Raw genomic sequence first — 25,670 nt, forward strand, 5'->3', positions numbered from 1 at the left:
ATATATATTATATAATCTACATAAAATATCAAAAAGTACAGTAAATATGTTTCACATGTTGTACATATAATATTAACTAAAAGTACACCAAATCCATTTTACATACTGTAAATAAAGTACCAAAAATTACAGTAAGTATATATTATCTACTGTACATAAAATATCAAAAAGTACACCAAATAAGTGTTATATATACTGTAAATAAACTATCAAAATCTTCAGTAATTATATTTAATATACTGTACATAAAATATCAAAAATTACACCAAATGTATATTATACACTCTAAATAAAATATCAAAAAGGACAGTAAATATATATTACACTCTATTTAAAATATCAACAACTACACCAAATATATATTATATAATTTACATAAAATATCAAAAGTACACCAAATATATATTATATACTCTACATAAAATATCAAAAAGTACAGTAAATATATTTCATATGTTGTACATATAATATTAACTAAAAGTACACCAAATACATTTTACATACTGTAAATAAAATATCATAAATTACAGTAAGTATATATTATCTACTGTACATAAAATATCAAAAAGTACACCAAATATGTGTTATATATACTGTAAATAAACTATCAAGAACTTCAGTAATTATATTTAATATACTGTACATAAAATATCAAAAATTACACCAAATGTATATTATACACTCTAAATAGAATATCAAAAAGGACAGTAAATATATATTACACTCTATGTAAAATATCAAAACTACACCAAATATATATTATATAATTTACATAAAATATCAAAAGTACACCAAATATATATTATATAATCTACATAAAATATCAAACAGTACAGTAAATATATTTCATATGTTGTACATATAATATTAACTAAAAGTACACCAAATACATTTTACATACTGTAAATAAAATACCAAAAATTTCAGTAAGTATATATTATCTACTGTACATAAAATATCAAAAAGTACACCAAATATGTGTTATATATACTGTAAATAAACTATCAAAATCTTCAGTAATTATATTTAATATACTGTACATAAAATATCAAAAATTACACCAAATGTATATTATACACTCTAAATAAAATATCAAAAAGGACAGTAAATATATATTACACTCTATTTAAAATATCAACAACTACACCAAATATATATTATATAATTTACATAAAATATCAAAAGTACACCAAATATATATTATATACTGTACATAAAATATCAAAAAGTACAGTAAATATATTTCATATGTTGTACATATAATATTAACTAAAAGTACACCAAATACATTTTACATACTGTAAATAAAATATCAAAAATTACAGTAAGTATATATTATCTACTGTACATAAAATATCAAAAAGTACACCAAATATGTGTTATATACACTGTAAATAAACTATCAAAATCTTCAGTAATTATATTTAATATACTGTACATAAAATATCAAAAATTACACCAAATGTATATTATACACTCTAAATAGAATATCAAAAAGGACAGTAAATATATATTACACTCTATGTAAAATATCGAAACTACACCAAATATATATTATATAATTTACATAAAATATCAAAAGTACACCAAATATATATTATATACTGTACATAAAATATGAAAAAGTACAGTAAATATATTTCATATATTGTACATATAATATTAACTAAAAGTACACCAAATACATTTTACATACTGTAAATAAAATACCAAAAATTACAGTAAGGATATATTATCTACTGTACATAAAATATCAAAAAGCACACCAAATATGTGTTATATATACTGTAAATAAACTATCAAAATGTTCATTAATTATATTATATATACTGTACATAAAATATCAAAAATTACACCAAATGTATATTATACACTCTAAATAGAATATCAAAAAGGACAGGAAATATATACTACACTCTATGTAAAATATCAAAACTACACCAAATATATATTATATAATTTACATAAAATATCAAAAGTACACCAAATATATATTATATACTCCAAATAAAATATCAGAAAGTACAGTAAATATATTTCATATGTTGTACATATAATATTAACTAAAAGTACACCAAATACATTTTACATACTGTAAATAAAATATCAAAAATTACAGTAAGTATATATTATCTACTGTACATAAAATATCAAAAAGTACACCAAATATGTGTTATATACACTGTAAATAAACTATCAAAATCTTCAGTAATTATATTTAATATACTGTACACAAAATATCAAAAATTACACCAAATGTATATTATACACTCTAAATAGTATATCAAAAAGGACAGTAAATATATACTACACTCTATGTAAAATATCAAAACTACACCAAATATATATTATATAATTTACATAAAATATCAAAAGTACACCAAATATATCTTATATACTCTACATAAAATATCAAAAATACAGTAAATATATTTCATATGTTGTACATATAATATTAACTAAAAGTACACCAAATACATTTTACATACTGTAAATAAAATACCAAAAATTACAGTAAGTATATATTATCTACTGTACATAAAATATCAAAAAGTACACCAAATATGTGTTATATACACTGTAAATAAACTATCAAAATCTTCAGTAATTATATTTAATATACTGTACATAAAATATCAAAAATTACACCAAATGTATATTATACACTCTAAATAAAAGATCAAAAAGGACAGTAAATATATATTACACTCTATTTAAAATATCAAAATCTACACCAAATATATATTATATAATTTACATAAAATATCAAAAGTACACCAAATATATATTATATACTGTACATAAAATATCAAAAAGTACAGTAAATATATTTCATATGTTGTACATATAATATTAACTAAAAGTACACCAAATACATTTTACATACTGTAAATAAAATATCAAAAATTACAGTAAGTATATATTATCTACTGTACATAAAATATCAAAAAGTACACCAAATATGTGTTATATATACTGTAAATAAGCTATCAAAATCTTCAGTAATTATATTTAATATACTGTACATAAAATATCAAAAATTACACCAAATATATATTATACACTCCAAATAGAATATCAAAAAGGACAGTAAATATATATTACACTCTATGTAAAATATCAAAACTACACCAAATATATATTATATAATTTACATAAAATATCAAAAGTACACCAAATATATATTATATACTGTACATAAAATATCAAACAGTACAGTAAATATATTTCATATGTTGTACATATAATATTAACTAAAAGTACACCAAATACATTTTACATACTGTAAATAAAATACCAAAAATTACAGTAATTATATATTATCTACTGTACATTATATATCAAAAAGTACACCAAATATGTGTTATATATACTGTAAATAAACTATCAAAATCTTCAGTAATTATATTTAATATACTGTACATAAAATATAAAAAATTACACCAAATGTATATTATACACTCTAAATAGAATATCAAAAAGGACAGTAAATATATATTACACTCTATGTAAAATATCAAAACTACACCAAATATATATTATATAATTTACATAAAATATCAAAAGTACACCAAATATATATTATATACTCTACATAAAATATCAAACAGTACAGTAAATATATTTCATATGTTGTACATATAATATTAACTAAAAGTACACCAAATACATTTTACATACTGTAAATAAAATACCAAAAGTTACAGTAAGTATATATTATCTACTGTACATAAAATATCAAAAAGTACACCAAATATGTGTTATATATACTGTAAATAAACTATCAAAATCTTCAGTAAATATATTTAATATACTGTACATAAAATATCAAAAATTACACCAAATGTATATTATACACTCTAAATAAAATATCAAAAAGGACAGTAAATATATATTACACTCTATTTAAAATATCAAAAACTACACCAAATATATATTATATAATTTACATAAAATATCAAAAGTACACCAAATATATATTATATACTCTACATAAAATATCAAAAAGTACAGTAAATATGTTTCACATGTTGTACATATAATATTAACTAAAAGTACACCAAATACATTTTACATACTGTAAATAAAATATTAAAAATTTCAGTTGGTATATATTATCTACTGTACATAAAATATCAAAAAGTACACCAAATAAGTGTTATATATACTGTAAATAAACTATCAAAATCTTCAGTAATTATATTTAATATACTGTACATAAAATATCAAAAATTACACCAAATGTATATTATACACTCTAAATAAAATATCAAAAAGGACAGTAAATATATATTACACTCTATTTAAAATATCAAAAACTACACCAAATATATATTATATAATATACATAAAATATCAAAAGTACACCAATTATATATTATGTACTGTACATAAAATATCAAAAAGTACAGTAAATATATTTCATATGTTGTACATATAATATTAACTAAAAGTACACCAAATACATTTTACATACTGTAAATAAAATACCAAAAATTACAGTAATTATATATTATCTACTGTACATTATATATCAAAAAGTACACCAAATATGTGTTATATATACTGTAAATAAACTATCAAAATCTTCAGTAATTATATTTAATATACTGTACATAAAATATCAAAAATTACACCAAATGTATATTATACACTCTAAATAGAATATCAAAAAGGACAGTAAATATATATTACACTCTATGTAAAATATCAAAACTACACCAAATATATATTATATAATTTACATAAAATATCAAAAGTACACCAAATATATATTATATACTCTACATAAAATATCAAACAGTACAGTAAATATATTTCATATGTTGTACATATAATATTAACTAAAAGTACACCAAATACATTTTACATACTGTAAATAAAATACCAAAAGTTACAGTAAGTATATATTATCTACTGTACATAAAATATCAAAAAGTACACCAAATATGTGTTATATATACTGTAAATAAACTATCAAAATCTTCAGTAAATATATTTAATATACTGTACATAAAATATCAAAAATTACACCAAATGTATATTATACACTCTAAATAAAATATCAAAAAGGACAGTAAATATATATTACACTCTATTTAAAATATCAAAAACTACACCAAATATATATTATATAATTTACATAAAATATCAAAAGTACACCAAATATATATTATATACTCTACATAAAATATCAAAAAGTACAGTAAATATGTTTCACATGTTGTACATATAATATTAACTAAAAGTACACCAAATACATATTACATACTGTAAATAAAATATTAAAAATTTCAGTAGGTATATATTATCTACTGTACATAAAATATCAAAAAGTACACCAAATAAGTGTTATATATACTGTAAATAAACTATCAAAATCTTCAGTAATTATATTTAATATACTGTACATAAAATATCAAAAATTACACCAAATGTATATTATACACTCTAAATAAAATATCAAAAAGGACAGTAAATATATATTACACTCTATTTAAAATATCAAAAACTACACCAAATATATATTATATAATATACATAAAATATCAAAAGAACACAAATTATATATTATGTACTGTACATAAAATATCAAAAAGTACAGTAAATATATTTCATATGTTGTACATATAATATTAACTAAAAGTACACCAAATACATTTTACATACTGTAAATAAAATATCAAAAATTACAGTAAATATATATTATCTACTGTACATAAAATATCAAAAAGTACACCAAATATGTGTTATATACGCTGTAAATAAACTATCAAAATCTTCAGTAATTATATTTAATATACTGTACATAAAATATCAAAAATTACACCAAATGTTTATTATACACTCTAAATAGAATATCAAAAAGGACAGTAAATATATATTACACTCTATTTAAAATATCAAAAACTACACCAAATATATATTATATAATTTACATAAAATATCAAAAGTACACCAAATATATATTATATACTGTACATAAAATATCAAAAGTACAGTAAATGTATTTCATATGTTGTACATATAATAGTAACTAAAAGTACACCAAATATATTTTACATACTGTAAATAAATTATCAAAAATTACAGTAAGTATATATTATCTACTGTACATAAAATATCAAAAAGTACACCAAATATGTGTTATATATACTGTAAATAAACTATCAAAAACTTCAGTAATTATATTTAATATCCTGTACATAAAGTATCAAAAATTACACCAAATGTATATTATACACTCTAAATAGAATATCAAAAAGGACAGTAAATATATATTACACTCTATGTAAAATATCAAAACTACACCAAATATATATTATATAATTTACATAAAATAACAAAGGTACACCAAATATATATTATATACTCTACATAAAATATCAAAAAGTACAGTAAATATATTTCATATGTTGTGCATATAATATTAACTAAAAGTACACCAAATACATTTTACATACTGTAAATAAAATACCAAAAATTACAGTAAGTATATATTATCTACTGTACATAAAATATCAAAAAGTACACCAAATATGTGTTATATACACTGTAAATAAACTATCAAAATCTTCAGTAATTATATTTAATATACTGTACATAAAATATCAAAAATTACACCAAATGTATATTATACACTGTAAATAAAATATCAAAAAGGACAGTAAATATATATTACACTCTATTTAAAATATCAAAATCTACACCAAATATATATTATATAATTTACATAAAATATCAAAAGTACACCAAATATATATTATATACTCTACATAAAATATCAAAAAGTACAGTAAATATATTTCATATGTTGTACATATAATATTAACTAAAAGTACACCAAATATATTTTACATACTGTAAATAAAATATCAAAAATTACAGTAAGTATATATTATCTACTGTACATAACATATCAAAAAGTACACCAAATATGTGTTATATATACTGTAAATAAGCTATCAAAATCTTCAGTAATTATATTTAATATACTGTACATAAAATATCAAAAATTACACCAAATATATATTATACACTCTAAATAGAATATCAAAAAGGACAGTAAATATATATTACACTCTATGTAAAATATCAAAACTACACCAAATATATATTATATAATTTACATAAAATATCAAAAGTACACCAAATATATATTATATACTGTACATAAAATATCAAACAGTACTGTAAATATATTTCATATGTTGTACATATAATATTAACTAAAAGTACACCAAATACATTTTACATACTGTAAATAAAATATCAAAAATTACAGTAAGTATATATTATCTACTGTACATAAAATATCAAAAAGTACACCAAATATGTGTTATATATACTGTAAATAAACTATCAAAATCTTCAGTAATTATATTTAATATACTGTACATAAAATATCAAAAATTACACCAAATGTATATTATACACTCTAAATAGAATATCAAAAAGGACAGTAAATATATATTACACTCTATGTAAAATATCAAAACTACACCAAATATATATTATATAATTTACATAAAATATCAAAAGTACACCAAATATATATTATATACTCTACATAAAATATCAAACAGTACAGTAAATATATTTCATATGTTGTACATATAATATTAACTAAAAGTACACCAAATACATTTTACATACTGTAAATAAAATACCAAAAGTTACAGTAAGTATATATTATCTACTGTACATAAAATATCAAAAAGTACACCAAATATGTGTTATATATACTGTAAATAAACTATCAAAATCTTCAGTAAATATATTTAATATACTGTACATAAAATATCAAAAATTACACCAAATGTATATTATACACTCTAAATAAAATATCAAAATGACAGTAAATATATATTACACTCTATTTAAAATATCAAAAACTACACCAAATATATATTATATAATTTACATAAAATATCAAAAGTACACCAAATATATATTATATACTCTGCATAAAATATCAAAAAGTACAGTAAATATGTTTCACATGTTGTACATATAATATTAACTAAAAGTACACCAAATACATTTTATATACTGTAAATAAAATATTAAAAATTTCAGTAGGTATATATTATCTACTGTACATAAAATATCAAAAAGTACACCAAATAAGTGTTATATATACTGTAAATAAACTATCAAAATCTTCATTGATTATATTTAATATACTGTACATAAAATATCAAAAATTACACCAAATGTATATTATACACTGTAAATAAAATATCAAAAAGGACAGTAAATATATATTACACTCTATTTAAAATATCAAAAACTACACCAAATATATATTATATAGTTTACATAAAATATCAAAAGTACACCAATTATATATTATATACTGTACATAAAATATCAAAAAGTACAGTAAATATATTTCATATGTTGTACATATAATATTAACTAAAAGTACACCAAATACATTTTACATACTGTAAATAAATTATCAAAAATTACAGTAAGTATATATTATCTACTGTACATAAAATATCAAAAAGTACACCAAATATGTGTTATATATACTGTAAATAAACTATCAAAACCTTCAGTAATTATATTTAATATCCTGTACATAAAGTATCAAAAATTACACCAAATGTATATTATACACTCTAAATAGAATATCAAAAAGGACAGTAAATATATATTACACTCTATGTAAAATATCAAAACTACACCAAATATATATTATATAATTTACATAAAATAACAAAGGTACACCAAATATATATTATATACTCTACATAAAATATCAAAAAGTACAGTAAATATATTTCATATGTTGTGCATATAATATTAACTAAAAGTACACCAAATACATTTTACATACTGTAAATAAAATACCAAAAATTACAGTAAGTATATATTATCTACTGTACATAAAATATCAAAAAGTACACCAAATATGTGTTATATACACTGTAAATAAACTATCAAAATCTTCAGTAATTATATTTAATATACTGTACATAAAATATCAAAAATTACACCAAATGTATATTATACACTCTAAATAAAATATCAAAAAGGACAGCAAATATATATTACACTCTATTTAAAATATCAAAATCTACACCAAATATATATTATATAATTTACATAAAATATCAAAAGTACACCAAATATATATTATATACTGTACATAAAATATCAAAAAGTACAGTAAATATATTTCATATGTTGTACATATAATATTAACTAAAAGTACACCAAATACATTTTACATACTGTAAATAAAATATCAAAAATTACAGTAAGTATATATTATCTACTGTTCATAAAATATCAAAAAGTACACCAAATATGTGTTATATATACTGTAAATAAGCTATCAAAACCTTCAGTAATTATATTTAATATCCTGTACATCAAATATCAAAAATTACACCAAATGTATATTATACACTCTAAATAGAATATCAAAAAGGACAGTAATATATATTACACTCTATGTGAAATATCAAAACTACACCACATATATATTATATAATGTACATAAAATAACAAAGGTACACCAAATATATATTATATACTCTACATAAAATATCAAAAAGTACAGTAAATATATTTCATATGTTGTACATATAATATTAACTAAAAGTACACCAAATACATTTTACATATTGTAAATAAAATACCAAAAATTACAGTAAGTATATATTATCTACTGTACATAAAACATCAAAAAGTACACCAAATATGTGTTATATACACTATAAATAAACTATCAAAATCTTCAGTAATTATATTTAATATACTGTACATAAAATATCAAAAATTACACCAAATGTATATTATACACTCTAAATAAAATATCAAAAAGGACAGTAAATATATATTACACTCTATTTAAAATATCAAAATCTACACCAAATATATATTATATAATTTACATAAAATATCAAAAGTACACCAAATATATATTATATACTCTACATAAAATATCAAAAAGTACAGTAAATATATTTCATATGTTGTACATATAATATTAACTAAAAGTACACCAAATACATTTTACATACTGTAAATAAAATATCAAAAATTACAGTAAGTATATATTATCTACTGTACATAAAATATCAAAAAGTACACCAAATATGTGTTATATATACTGTAAATAAGCTATCAAAATCTTCAGTAATTATATTTAATATACTGTACATAAAATATCAAAAATTACACCAAATGTATATTATACACTCTAAATAGAATATCAAAAAGGACAGTAAATATATATTACACTCTATGTAAAATATCAAAACTACACCAAATATATATTATATAATTTACATAAAATATCAAAAGTACACCAAATATATATTATATACTGTACATAAAATATCAAACGGTACAGTAAATATATTTCATATGTTGTACATATAATATTAACTAAAAGTACACCAAATACATTTTACATACTGTAAATAAAATACCAAAAATTACAGTAAGTATATATTATCTACTGTACATAAAATATCAAAAAGTACACCAAATATGTGCTATATACACTGTAAATAAACTATCAAAATCTTCAGTAATTATATTTAATATACTGTACATAAAATATCAAAAATTACACCAAATGTATATTATATACTCTAAATAAAATATCAAAAAGGACAGAAAATATATATTACACTCTATTTAAAATATCAAAATCTACACCAAATATATATTATATAATTTACAAAAAATATCAAAAGTACTCCAAATATATATTATATACTGTACATAAAATATCAAAAAGTACAGTAAATATATTTCATATGTTGTACATATAATATTAACTAAAAGTACACCAAATACATTTTACATACTGTAAATAAAATATCAAAAATTACAGTAAGTATATATTATCTACTGTTCATAAAATATCAAAAAGTACACCAAATATGTGTTATATATACTGTAAATAAGCTATCCAAATCTTCAGTAATTATATTTAATATACTGTACATAAAATATCAAAAATTACACCAAATGTATATTATACACTCTAAATAGAATATCAAAAAGGACAGTAAATATATATTACACTCTATGTAAAATATCAAAACTACACCAAATATTTATTATATAATTTACATAAAATATCAAAAGTACACCAAATATATATTATATACTGTACATAAAATATCAAACAGTACAGTAAATATATTTCATATGTTGTACATATAATATTAACTAAAAGTACACCAAATACATTTTACATACTGTAAATAAAATACCAAAAATTACAGTAAGTATATATTATCTACTGTACATAAAATATCAAAAAGTACACCAAATATGTGTTATATATACTGTAAATAAACTATCAAAATCTGCAGTAATTATATTTAATATACTGTACATAAAATATCAAAAATTACACCAAATGTATATTATACACTCTAAATAGAATATCAAAAAGGACAGTAAATATATATTCCACTCTATGTAAAATATCAAAACTACACCAAATATATATTATATAATTTACATAAAATATCAAAAGTACACCATATATATATTATATACTCTACATAAAATATCAAAAAGTACAGTAAATATATTTCATATGTTGTACATATAATATTAACTAAAAGTACACCAAATACATTTTACATACTGTAAATAAAATACCAAAAATTACAGTAAGTTTATATTATCTACTGTACATAAAATATCAAAAAGTACACCAAATATGTGTTATATATACTGTAAATAAACTATCAAAATCTTCAGTAATTATATTTAATATACTGTACATAAAATATCAAAAATTACACCAAATGTATATTATACACTCTAAATAAAATATCAAAAAGGACAGTAAATATATATTACACTCTATTTAAAATATCAAAATCTGCACCAAATATATATTATATAATTTACATAAAATATCAAAAGTACACCAAATATATATTATATACTGTACATAAAATATCAAAAAGTACAGTAAATATATTTCATATGTTGTACATATAATATTAACTAAAAGTACACCAAATACATTTTACATACTGTAAATAAAATATCAAAAATTACAGTAAGTATATATTATCTACTGTACATAAAATATCAAAAAGTACACCAAATATGTGTTATATATACTGTAAATAAGCTATCAAAATCTTCAGTAATTATATTTAATATACTGTACATAAAATATCAAAAATTACACCAAATGTATATTATACACTCTAAATAGAATATCAAAAAGGACAGTAAATATATATTACACTCTATGTAAAATATCAAAACTACACCAAATATATATTATATAATTTACATAAAATATCAAAAGTACACCAAATATATATTATATACTGTACATAAAATATCAAACAGTACAGTAAATATATTTCATATGTTGTACATATAATATTAACTAAAAGTACACCAAATACATTTTACATACTGTAAATAAAATACCAAAAATTACAGTAAGTATATATTATCTACTGTACATAAAATATCAAAAAGTACACCAAATATGTGTTATATATACTGTAAATAAACTATCAAAATCTTCAGTAATTATATTTAATATACTGTACATAAAATATCAAAAATTACACCAAATGTATATTATACACTCTAAATAGAATATCAAAAAGGACAGTAAATATATATTACACTCTATGTAAAATATCAAAACTACACGAAATATATATTATATAATTTACATAAAATATCAAAAGTACACCAAATATATATTTTATACTCTACATAAAATATCAAAAAGTACAGTAAATATATTTCATATGTTGTACATATAATATTAACTAAAAGTACACCAAATACATTTTACATACTGTAAATAAAATACCAAAAATTACAGTAAGTATATATTATCTACTGTACATAAAATATCAAAAAGTACACCAAATATGTGTTATATATACTGTAAATAAACTATCAAAATCTTCAGTAATTATATTTAATATACTGTACATAAAATATCAAAAATTACACCAAATGAATATTATACACTCTAAATAAAATATCAAAAAGGACAGTAAATATATATTACACTCTATTTAAAATATCAAAAACTACACCAAATATATATTATATAATTTACATAAAATATCAAAAGTACACCAAATATATATTATATACTGTACATAAAATATTAAAAAGTACAGTAAATATATTTCATATGTTGTACATATAATATTAACTAAAAGTACACCAAATACATTTTACATACTGTAAATAAAATACCAAAAATTACAGTAAGTATATATTATCGACTGTACATAAAATATCAAAAAGTACACCAAATATGTGTTATATATACTGTAAATAAACTATCAAAACCTTCAGTAATTATATTTAATATACTGTACATAAAATATCAAAAATTACACCAAATGTATATTATACACTCTAAATAGAATATCAAAAAGGACAGTAAATATATATTACACTCTATGAAAAATATCAAAACTACACCAAATATATATTATATAATTTACATAAAATATCAAAAGTACACCAAATATATATTATATACTCTACATAAAATATCAAAAAGTACAGTAAATATATTTCATATGTTGTACATATAATATTAACTAAAAGTACACCAAATACATTTTACATACTGTAAATAAAATTCAAAAAATTACAGTAAGTATATATTATCTACTGTACATAAAATATCAAAAAGTACACCAAATATGTGTTATATATACTGTAAATAAACTATCAAAATCTTCAGTAATTATATTTAATATACTGTACATAAAATATCAAAAATTACACCAAATGTATATTATACACTCTAAATAGAATATCAAAAAGGACAGTAAATATATATTACACCCTATGTAAAATATCAAAACTACACCAAATATATATTATATAATTTACATAAAATATCAAAAGTACACCAAATATATATTATATACTCTACATAAAATATCAAAAAGTACAGTAAATATATTTCATATGTTGTACATACAATATGAACTAAAAGTACACCAAATACATTTTACATACTGTAAATAAAATACCAAAAATTACAGTAAGTATATATTATCTACTGTACATAAAATATCAAAAAGTACACCAAATATGTGTTATATATACTGTAAATAAACTATCAAAATCTGCAGTAATTATATTTAATATACTGTACATAAAATATCAAAAATTACACCAAATGTATATTATACACTCTAAATAAAATATCAAAAAGGACAGTAAATATATATTACACTCTATTTAAAATATCAAAAACTACACCAAATATATATTATATAATTTACATAAAATATCAAAAGTACACCAAATATATATTATATACTGTACATAAAATATCAAAAAGTACAGTAAATATATTTCATATGTTGTACATATAATATTAACTTAAAGTACACCAAATACATTTTACATACTGTAAATAAAATATCAAAAATTACAGTAAGTATATATTATCTACTGTACATAAAATATCAAAAAGTACACCAAATATGTGTTATATACACTGTAAATAAAGTATCAAAATCTTCAGTAATTATATTTAATATACTGTACATAAATTGTCAAAAATTACACCAAATGTATATTATACACTCTAAATAGAATATCAAAAAGGACAGTAAATATATATTACACTCTATGTAAAATATCAAAACTACACCAAATATATATTATATAATTTACATCAAATATCAAAAGAACACCAAATATATATTATATACTCTACATAAAATATCAAAAAGTACAGTAAATATATTTCATATGTTGTACATATATTATTAACTAAAAGTACACCAAATACATTTTACATACTGTAAATAAAATACCAAAAATTACAGTAAGTATATATTATCTACTGTACATAAAATATCAAAAAGTACACCAAATATGTGTTATATATACTGTAAATAAACTATCAAAATCTTCAGTAATTATATTTAATATACTGTACATAAAATATCAAAAATTACACCAAATGTATATTATACACTCTAAATAGAATATCAAAAAGGACAGTAAATATATACTACACTCTATGTAAAATATCAAAACTACACCAAATATATATTATGTAATTTACATAAAATATCAAAAGTACACCAAATATATATTATATACTCTACATAAAATATCAAAAAGTACAGTAAGTATATTTCATATGTTGTACATATAATATTAACTAAAAGTACACCAAATACATTTTACATACTGTAAATAAAATACCAAAAATTTCAGTAAGTCTATATTATCTACTGTACATAAAATATCAAAAAGTACACCAAATATGTGTTATATATACTGTAAATAAACTATCAAAATCTTCATTAACTATATTTAATATACTGTACATAAAATATCAAAAATTACAGCAAATGTATATTACACACTCTAAAAAAAATATCAAAAAGGACAGTAAATATATATTACACTCTATTTAAAATATCAAAAACTACACCAAATATATATGATATAATTTACATAAAACATCAAAAGTACACCAAATATATATTATATACTGTACATAAAATATCAAAAAGTACAGTAAATATATTTCATATGTTGTACATATATTAACTAAAAGTACACCAAATACATTTTACATACTGTAAATAAAATATCAAAAATTACAGTAAGTATATATTATCTACTGTACATAAAATATCAAAAAGTACACCAAATATGTGTTATATATACTGTTAATAAACTATCAAGAACTTCAGTAATTATATTTAATATACTGTACATAAAATATCAAAAATTACACCAAATGTATATTATACACTCTAAATAGAATATCAAAAAGGACAGTAAATATATATTACACTCTATGTAAAATATCAAAACTACACCAAATATATATTATATAATTTACATAAAATATCAAAAGTACACCAAATATATATTATATACTCTACATAAAATATCAAAAAGTACAGTAAATATATTTCATATGTTGTACATATAATATTAACTAAAAGTACACCAAATACATTTTACATACTGTAAATAAAATACCAAAAATTTCAGTAAGTATATATTACCTACTGTACATAAAATCTCAAAAAGTACACCAAATATGTGTTATATATACTGTAAATAAACTATCAAAATATTCAGTAATTATATTTAATATACTGTACATAAAATATCAAAAATTACACCAAATGTATATTATACACTCTAAATAAAATATCAAAAAGGACAGTAAATATATATTACACTCTATTTAATATATCAAAAACTACACCAAATATATATTATATAATTTACATAAAATATCAAAAGTACAACAAATATATATTATATACTCTACATAAAATATCAAAAAGTACAGTAAATATATTTCATATGTTGTACATATAATATTAACTAAAAGTACACCAAATACATTTTACATACTGTAAATAAAATATCAAAAATTACAGTAAGTATATATTATCTACTGTACATAAAATATCAAAAAGTACACCAAATATGTGTTACATATACTGTAAATAAACTATCAAAATCTTCAGTAATTATATTTAATATACTGTACATAAAATATCAAAAATTACACCAAATGTATATTATACACTCTAAATAGAATATCAAAAAGGACAGTAAATATATATTACACTCTATTTAAAATATCAAAAACTACACCAAATATATATTATATAATTTACATAAAATATCAAAAGTACACCAAATATATATTATATACTGTACATAAAATATCAAAAAGTACAGTAAATATATTTCATATGTTGTACATATAATATTAACTAAAAGTACACCAAATACATTTTACATACTGTAAATAAAATATCAAAAATTACAGTAAGTATATATTATCTACTGTACATAAAATATCAAAAAGTACACCAAATATGTGTTATATACACTGTAAATAAACTATCAAAATCTTCAGTAATTATATTTAATATACTGTACATAAAATATCAAAAATTACACCAAATGTATATTATACACTCTAAATAGAATATCAAAAAGGACAGTAAATATATATTACACTCTATGTAAAATATCGAAACTACACCAAATATATATTATATAATTTACATAAAATATCAAAAGTACACCAAATATATATTATATACTGTACATAAAATATCAAAAAGTACAGTAAATATATTTCATATGTTGTACATATAATATTAACTAAAAGTACACCAAATACAGTTTACATACTGTAAATAAAATACCAAAAAATTTCAGTAAGTATATATTATCTACTGTACATAAAATATCAAAAAGTACACCAAATATGTGTTATATATACTGTAAATAAACTATCAAAATCTTCAGTAATTATATTATATATACCGTACATAAAATATCAAAAATTACACCAAATGTATATTATACACTCTAAATAAAATATCAAAAAGGACAGTAAATATATATTACACTCTATTTAAAATATCAAAAACTACACCAAATATATATTATATAATTTACATAAAATATCAAAAGTACACCAAATATATATTATATACTGTACATAAAATATCAAAAAGTACAGTAAATATATTTCATGTGTTGTACATATAATATTAACTAAAGGTACACCAAATACATTTTACATACTGTAAATAAAATATCAAAAATTACAGTAAGTATATATTATCTACTGTACATAAAATATCAAAAAGTACACAAAATATGTGTTATATATACTGTAAATAAACTATTAAAATCTTCAGTAATTATATTTAATATACTGTACATAAAATATCAAAAATTACACCAAATGTATATTATACACTCTAAATAGAATATCAAAAAGGACAGTAAATATATATTACACTCTATGTAAAATATCAAAACTACACCAAATATATATTATATAATTTACATAAAATATCAAAAGTACACCAAATATATATTATATACTCTACATAAAATATCAAAAAGTACAGTAAATATATTTCATATGTTGTACATATAATACTAACTAAAAGTACACCAAATACATTTTACATACTGTAAATAAAATACCAAAAATTTCAGTAAGTATATATTATCTACTGTACATAAAATATCAAAAAGTACACCAAATATGTGTTATATATACTGTAAATAAACTATCAAAATCTTCAGTAACTATATTTAATATACTGTACATAAAATATCAAAAATTACAACAGATGTATATTACACACTCTAAAAAAATATCAAAAAGGACAGTAAATATATATTACACTCTATTTAAAATATCAAAAACTACACCAAATATATATGATATAATTTACATAAAACATCAAAAGTACACCAAATATATATTATATACTGTACATAAAATGTCAAAAAGTACAGTAAATATATTTCATATGTTGTACATATAATATTAACTAAAAGTACACCAAATACATTTTGCATACTGTAAATAAAATATCAAAAATTACAGTAAGTATATATTATCTACTGTACATAAAATATCAAAAAGTACACCAAATATGTGTTATATACACTGTAAATAAACTATTAAAATCTTCAGTAATTATATTTAATATACTGTACATAAAATATCAAAAATTACACCAAATGTATATTATACACTCTAAATAGAATATCAAAAAGGACAGTAAATATATATTACACTCTATGTAAAATATCAAAACTACACCAAGTATATATTATATAATTTACATAAAATATCAAAAGTACACCAAATATATATTATATACTCTACATAAAATATCAAAAAGTACAGTAAATATATTTCATATGTTGTACATATAATATTAACTAAAAGTACACCAAATACATTTTACATACTGTAAATAAAATACCAAAAATTACAGTAAGTATATATGATCTACTGTACATAAAATATCAAAAAGTACACCAAATATGTGTTATATATACTGTAAATAAACTATCAAAATCTTCAGTAATTATATTATATATACTGTACATAAAATATCAAAAATTACACCAAATGTATATTATACACTCTAAATAAAATATCAAAAAGGACAGTAAATATATATTACACTCTATTTAAAATATCAAAAACTACACCAAATATATATTATATAATTTACATAAAATATCAAAAGTACACCAAATATATATTATATACTCTACATAAAATATCAAAAAGTACAGTAAATATATTTCATATGTTGTACATATAATATTAACTAAAAGTACACCAAATACATTTTACATACTGTAAATAAAATATCAAAAATTACAGTAAGTATATATTATCTACTGTACATAAAATATCAAAAAGTACACCAAATATGTGTTATATATACTGTAAATAAACTATCAAGAACTTCAGTAATTATATTTAATATACTGTACATAAAATATCAAAAATTACACCAAATGTATATTATACACTCTAAATAGAATATCAAAAAGGACAGTAAATATATATTACACTCTATGTAAAATATCAAAACTACACCAAATATATATTATATAATTTACATAAAATATCAAAAGTACACCAAATATATATTATATACTCTACATAAAATATCAAAAAGTACAGTAAATATATTTCATATGTTGTACATATAATATTAACTAAAAGTACACCAAATACATTTTACATACTGTAAATAAAATACCAAAAATTTCAGTAAGTATATATTACCTACTGTACATAAAATCTCAAAAAGTACACCAAATATGTGTTATATATACTGTAAATAAACTATCAAAATCTTCAGTAATTATATTTAATATACTGTACATAAAATATCAAAAATTACACAAAATGAATATTATACACTCTAAATAAAATATCAAAAAGGACAGTAAATATATATTACACTCTATTTAAAATATCAAAAACTACACCAAATATATATTATATAATTTACATAAAATATCAAAAGTACACCAAATATATATTATATACTGTACATAAAATATCAAAAAGTACAGTAAATATATTTCATATGTTGTACATATAATATTAACTAAAAGTACACCAAATACATTTTACATACTGTAAATAAAATATCAAAAATTACAGTAAGTATATATTATCTACTGTACATAAAATATCAAAAAGTACACAAAATATGTGTTATATATACCGTAAATAAACTATTAATATCTTCAGTAATTATATTTAATATACTGTACATAAAATATCAAAAATTACACCAAATGTATATTATACACTCTAAATAGAATATCAAAAAGGACAGTAAATATATATTACACTCTATGTAAAATATCAAAACTACACCAAATATATATTATGTAATTTACATAAAATATCAAAAGTACACCAAATATATATTATATACTCCGCATAAAATATCAAAAAGTACAGTAAATATATTTCATATCTTGTACATATAATATTAACTAAAAGTACACCAAATACATTTTACATATTGTAAATAAAATACCAAAAATTACAGTAAGTATATATTATCTACTGTACATAAAATATCAAAAAGTACACCAAATATGTGTTATATATACTGAAAATAAACTATCAAAATCTTCAGTAATTATATTATATATACTGTACATAAAATATCAAAAATTACACCAAATGTATATTATACACTCTAAATAAAATATCAAAAAGGACAGTAAATATATATTACACTCTATTTAAAATATCAAAATCTACACCAAATATATATTATATAATTTACATAAAATATCAAAAGTACACCAAATATATATTATATACTCTACATAAAATATCAAAAAGTACAGTAAATATATTTCATATGTTGTACATATAATATTAACTAAAAGTACACCAAATACATTTTACATACTGTAAATAAAATACCAAAAATTACAGTAAGTATATATTATCTACTGTACATAAAATATCAAAAAGTACACCAAATATGTGTTATATACACTGTAAATAAACTATCAAACTCTTCAGTAATTATATTTAATATACTGTACATAAAATATCAAAAATTACACCAAATGTATATTACACACTCTAAATAAAATATCAAAAAGGACAGTAAATATATATTACACTCTATTTAAAATATCAAAAACTACACCAAATATATATTATATAATTTACATAAAATATCAAAAGCACACCAAATATATATTATATACTGTACATAAAATATCAAAAAGTACAGTAAATATATTTCATATGTTGTACATATAATATTAACTAAAAGTACACCAAATACATTTTACATACTGTAAATAAAATATCAAAAATTTCAGTAAGTATATATTATCTACTGTACATAAAATATCAAAAAGTACACCAAATATGTGTTATATATACTGTAAATAAACTATCAAAATCTTCAGTAATTATATTTAATATACTGTACATAAAATATCAAAAATTACACCAAATGTATATTACACACTCTAAATAAAATATCAAAAAGGACAGTAAATATATATTACACTCTATTTAAAATATCAAAAACTACACCAAATATATATTATATAATTTACATAAAATATCAAATGTACACCAAATATATATTATATACTGTACATAAAATATCAAAAAGTACAGTAAATATATTTCATATGTTGTACATATAATATTAACTAAAAGTACACCAAATACATTTTAAATACTGTAAATAAAATATCAAAAATTTCAGTAAGTATATATTATCTACTGTACGTAAAATATCAAAAAGTACACCAAATATGTGTTATATACACTGTAAATAAACTATCAAAATCTTCAGTAATTATATTTAATATACTGTACATAAATTATCAAAAATTACACCAAATGTATATTATACACTCTAAATAGAATATCAAAAAGGACAGTAAATATATATTACACTCTATGTAAAATATCGAAACTACACCAAATATATATTATATAATTTACATAAAATATCAAAAGTACACCAAATATATATTATATACTCTACATAAAATATCAAAAAGTACAGTAAATATATTTCATATGTTGTACATATAATATTAACTAAAAGTACACCAAATACATTTTACATACTGTAAATAAAATACCAAAAATTTCAGTAAGTATATATTATCTACTGTACATAAAATATCAAAAAGTACACCAAATATGTGTTATACACACTGTAAATAAACTATCAAAATCTTCAGTAATTATATTTAATATACTGTACATAAAATATCAAAAATTACACCAAATGTATATTATACACTCTAAATAGAATATCAAAAAGGACAGTAAATATATATTACACTCTATGTAAAATATCAAAACTACACCAAATATATATTATATAATTTACATAAAATATCAAAAGTACACCAAATATATATTATATACTCTACATAAAATATCAAAAAGTACAGTAAATATATTTCATATGTTGTACATATAATATTAACTAAAAGTACACCAAATACATTTTACATACTGTAAATAAAATACCAAAAATTACAGTAAGTATATATTATCTACTGTACATAAAATATCAAAAAGTACACCAAATATGTGTTATATACACTGTAAATAAACTATCAAAATCTTCAGTAATTATATTTAATATACTGTACATAAAATATCAAAAATTACACCAAATGTATATTACACACTCTAAATAATATATCAAAAAGGACGGTAAATATATATTACACTCTATTTAAAATATCAAAAACTACACCAAATATATATTATATAATTTACATAAAATATCAAATGTACACCAAATATATATTATATACTGTACATAAAATATCAAAAAGTACAGTAAATATATTTCATATGTTGTACATATAATATTAACTAAAAGTACACCAAATACATTTTACATACTGTACATAAAATATCAAAAATTTCAGTAAGTATATATTATCTACTGTACATAAAATATCAAAAAGTACACCAAATATGTGTTATATATACTGTAAATAAACTATCAAAATCTTCAGTAATTATATTTAACATACTGTACATAAAATATCAAAAATTACACCAAATGTATATTACACACTCTAAATAAAATATCAAAAAGGACAGTAAATATATATTACACTCTATTTAAAATATCAAAAACTACACCAAATATATATTATATAATTTACATAAAATATCAAAAGTACACCAAATATATATTATATACTGTACATAAAATATCAAAAAGTACAGTAAATATATTTCATATGTTGTACATATAATATTAACTAAAAGTACACCAAATACATTTTACATACTGTAAATAAAATATCAAAAATTACAGTAAGTATATATTATCTACTGTACGTAAAATATCAAAAAGTACACCAAATATGTGTTATATATACTGTAAATAAACTATCAAAATCTTCAGTAATTATATTTAATATACTGTACATAAAATATCAAAAATTACACCAAATGTATATTATACACTCTAAATAGAATATCAAAAAGGACAGTAAATATATATTACACTCTATGTAAAATATCGAAACTACACCAAATATATATTATATAATTTACATAAAATATCAAAAGTACACCAAATATATATTATATACTCTACATAAAATATCAAAAAGTACAGTAAATATATTTCATATGTTGTACATATAATATTAACTAAAAGTACACCAAATACATTTTACATACTGTAAATAAAATACCAAAAATTTCAGTAAGTATATATTATCTACTGTACATAAAATATCAAAAAGTACACCAAATATGTGTTATATATACTGAAAATAAACTATCAAAATCTTCAGTAATTATATTATATATACTGTACATAAAATATCAAAAATTACACCAAATGTATATTATACACTCTAAATAAAATATCAAAAAGGACAGTAAATATATATTACACTCTATTTAAAATATCAAAATCTACACCAAATATATATTATATAATTTACATAAAATATCAAAAGTACACCAAATATATATTATATACTCTACATAAAATATCAAAAAGTACAGTAAATATATTTCATATGTTGTACATATAATATTAACTAAAAGTACACCAAATACATTTTACATACTGTAAATAAAATATCAAAAATTACAGTAAGTATATATTATCTACTGTACATAAAATATCAAAAAGTACACCAAATATGTGTTATATACACTGTAAATAAACTATCAAAATCTTCAGTAATTATATTTAATATACTGTACATAAAATATCAAAAATTACACCAAATGTATATTACACACTCTAAATAAAATATCAAAAAGGACAGTAAATATATATTACACTCTATTTAAAATATCAAAAACTACACCAAATATATATTATATAATTTACATAAAATATCAAATGTACACCAAATATATATTATATACTGTACATAAAATATCAAAAAGTACAGTAAATATATTTCATATGTTGTACATATAATATTAACTAAAAGTACACCAAATACATTTTACATACTGTAAATAAAATATCAAAAATTTCAGTAAGTATATATTATCTACTGTACATAAAATATCAAAAAGTACACCAAATATGTGTTATATATACTGTAAATAAACTATCAAAATCTTCAGTAATTATATTTAATATACTGTACATAAAATATCAAAAATTACACCAAATGTATATTACACACTCTAAATAAAATATCAAAAAGGACAGTAAATATATATTACACTCTATTTAAAATATCAAAAACTACACCAAATATATATTATATAATTTACATAAAATATCAAATGTACACCAAATATATATTATATACTGTACATAAAATATCAAAAAGTACAGTAAATATATTTCATATGTTGTACATATAATATTAACTAAAAGTACACCAAATACATTTTACATACTGTAAATAAAATATCAAAAATTTCAGTAAGTACATATTATCTACTGTACGTAAAATATCAAAAAGTACACCAAATATGTGTTATATACACTGTAAATAAACTATCAAAATCTTCAGTAATTATATTTAATATACTGTACATAAAATATCAAAAATTACACCAAATGTATATTATACACTCTAAATAGAATATCAAAAAGGACAGTAAATATATATTACACTCTATGTAAAATATCGAAACTACACCAAATATATATTATATAATTTACATAAAATATCAAAAGTACACCAAATATATATTATATACTCTACATAAAATATCAAAAAGTACAGTAAATATATTTCATATGTTGTACATATAATATTAACTAAAAGTACACCAAATACATTTTACATACTGTAAATAAAATACCAAAAATTTCAGTAAGTATATATTATCTACTGTACATAAAATATCAAAAAGTACACCAAATATGTGTTATACACACTGTAAATAAACTATCAAAATCTTCAGTAATTATATTTAATATACTGTACATAAAATATCAAAAATTACACCAAATGTATATTATACACTCTAAATAGAATATCAAAAAGGACAGTAAATATATATTACACTCTATGTAAAATATCAAAACTACACCAAATATATATTATATAATTTACATAAAATATCAAAAGTACACCAAATATATATTATATACTCTACATAAAATATCAAAAAGTACAGTAAATATATTTCATATGTTGTACATATAATATTAACTAAAAGTACACCAAATACATTTTACATACTGTAAATAAAATACCAAAAATTACAGTAAGTATATATTATCTACTGTACATAAAATATCAAAAAGTACACCAAATATGTGTTATATACACTGTAAATAAACTATCAAAATCTTCAGTAATTATATTTAATA

This window comes from Pan paniscus, chromosome 17 (assembly GCF_029289425.2).
Source record: "Pan paniscus chromosome 17, NHGRI_mPanPan1-v2.0_pri, whole genome shotgun sequence".
Classification (NCBI taxonomy): Eukaryota; Metazoa; Chordata; class Mammalia; order Primates; family Hominidae; genus Pan; species Pan paniscus.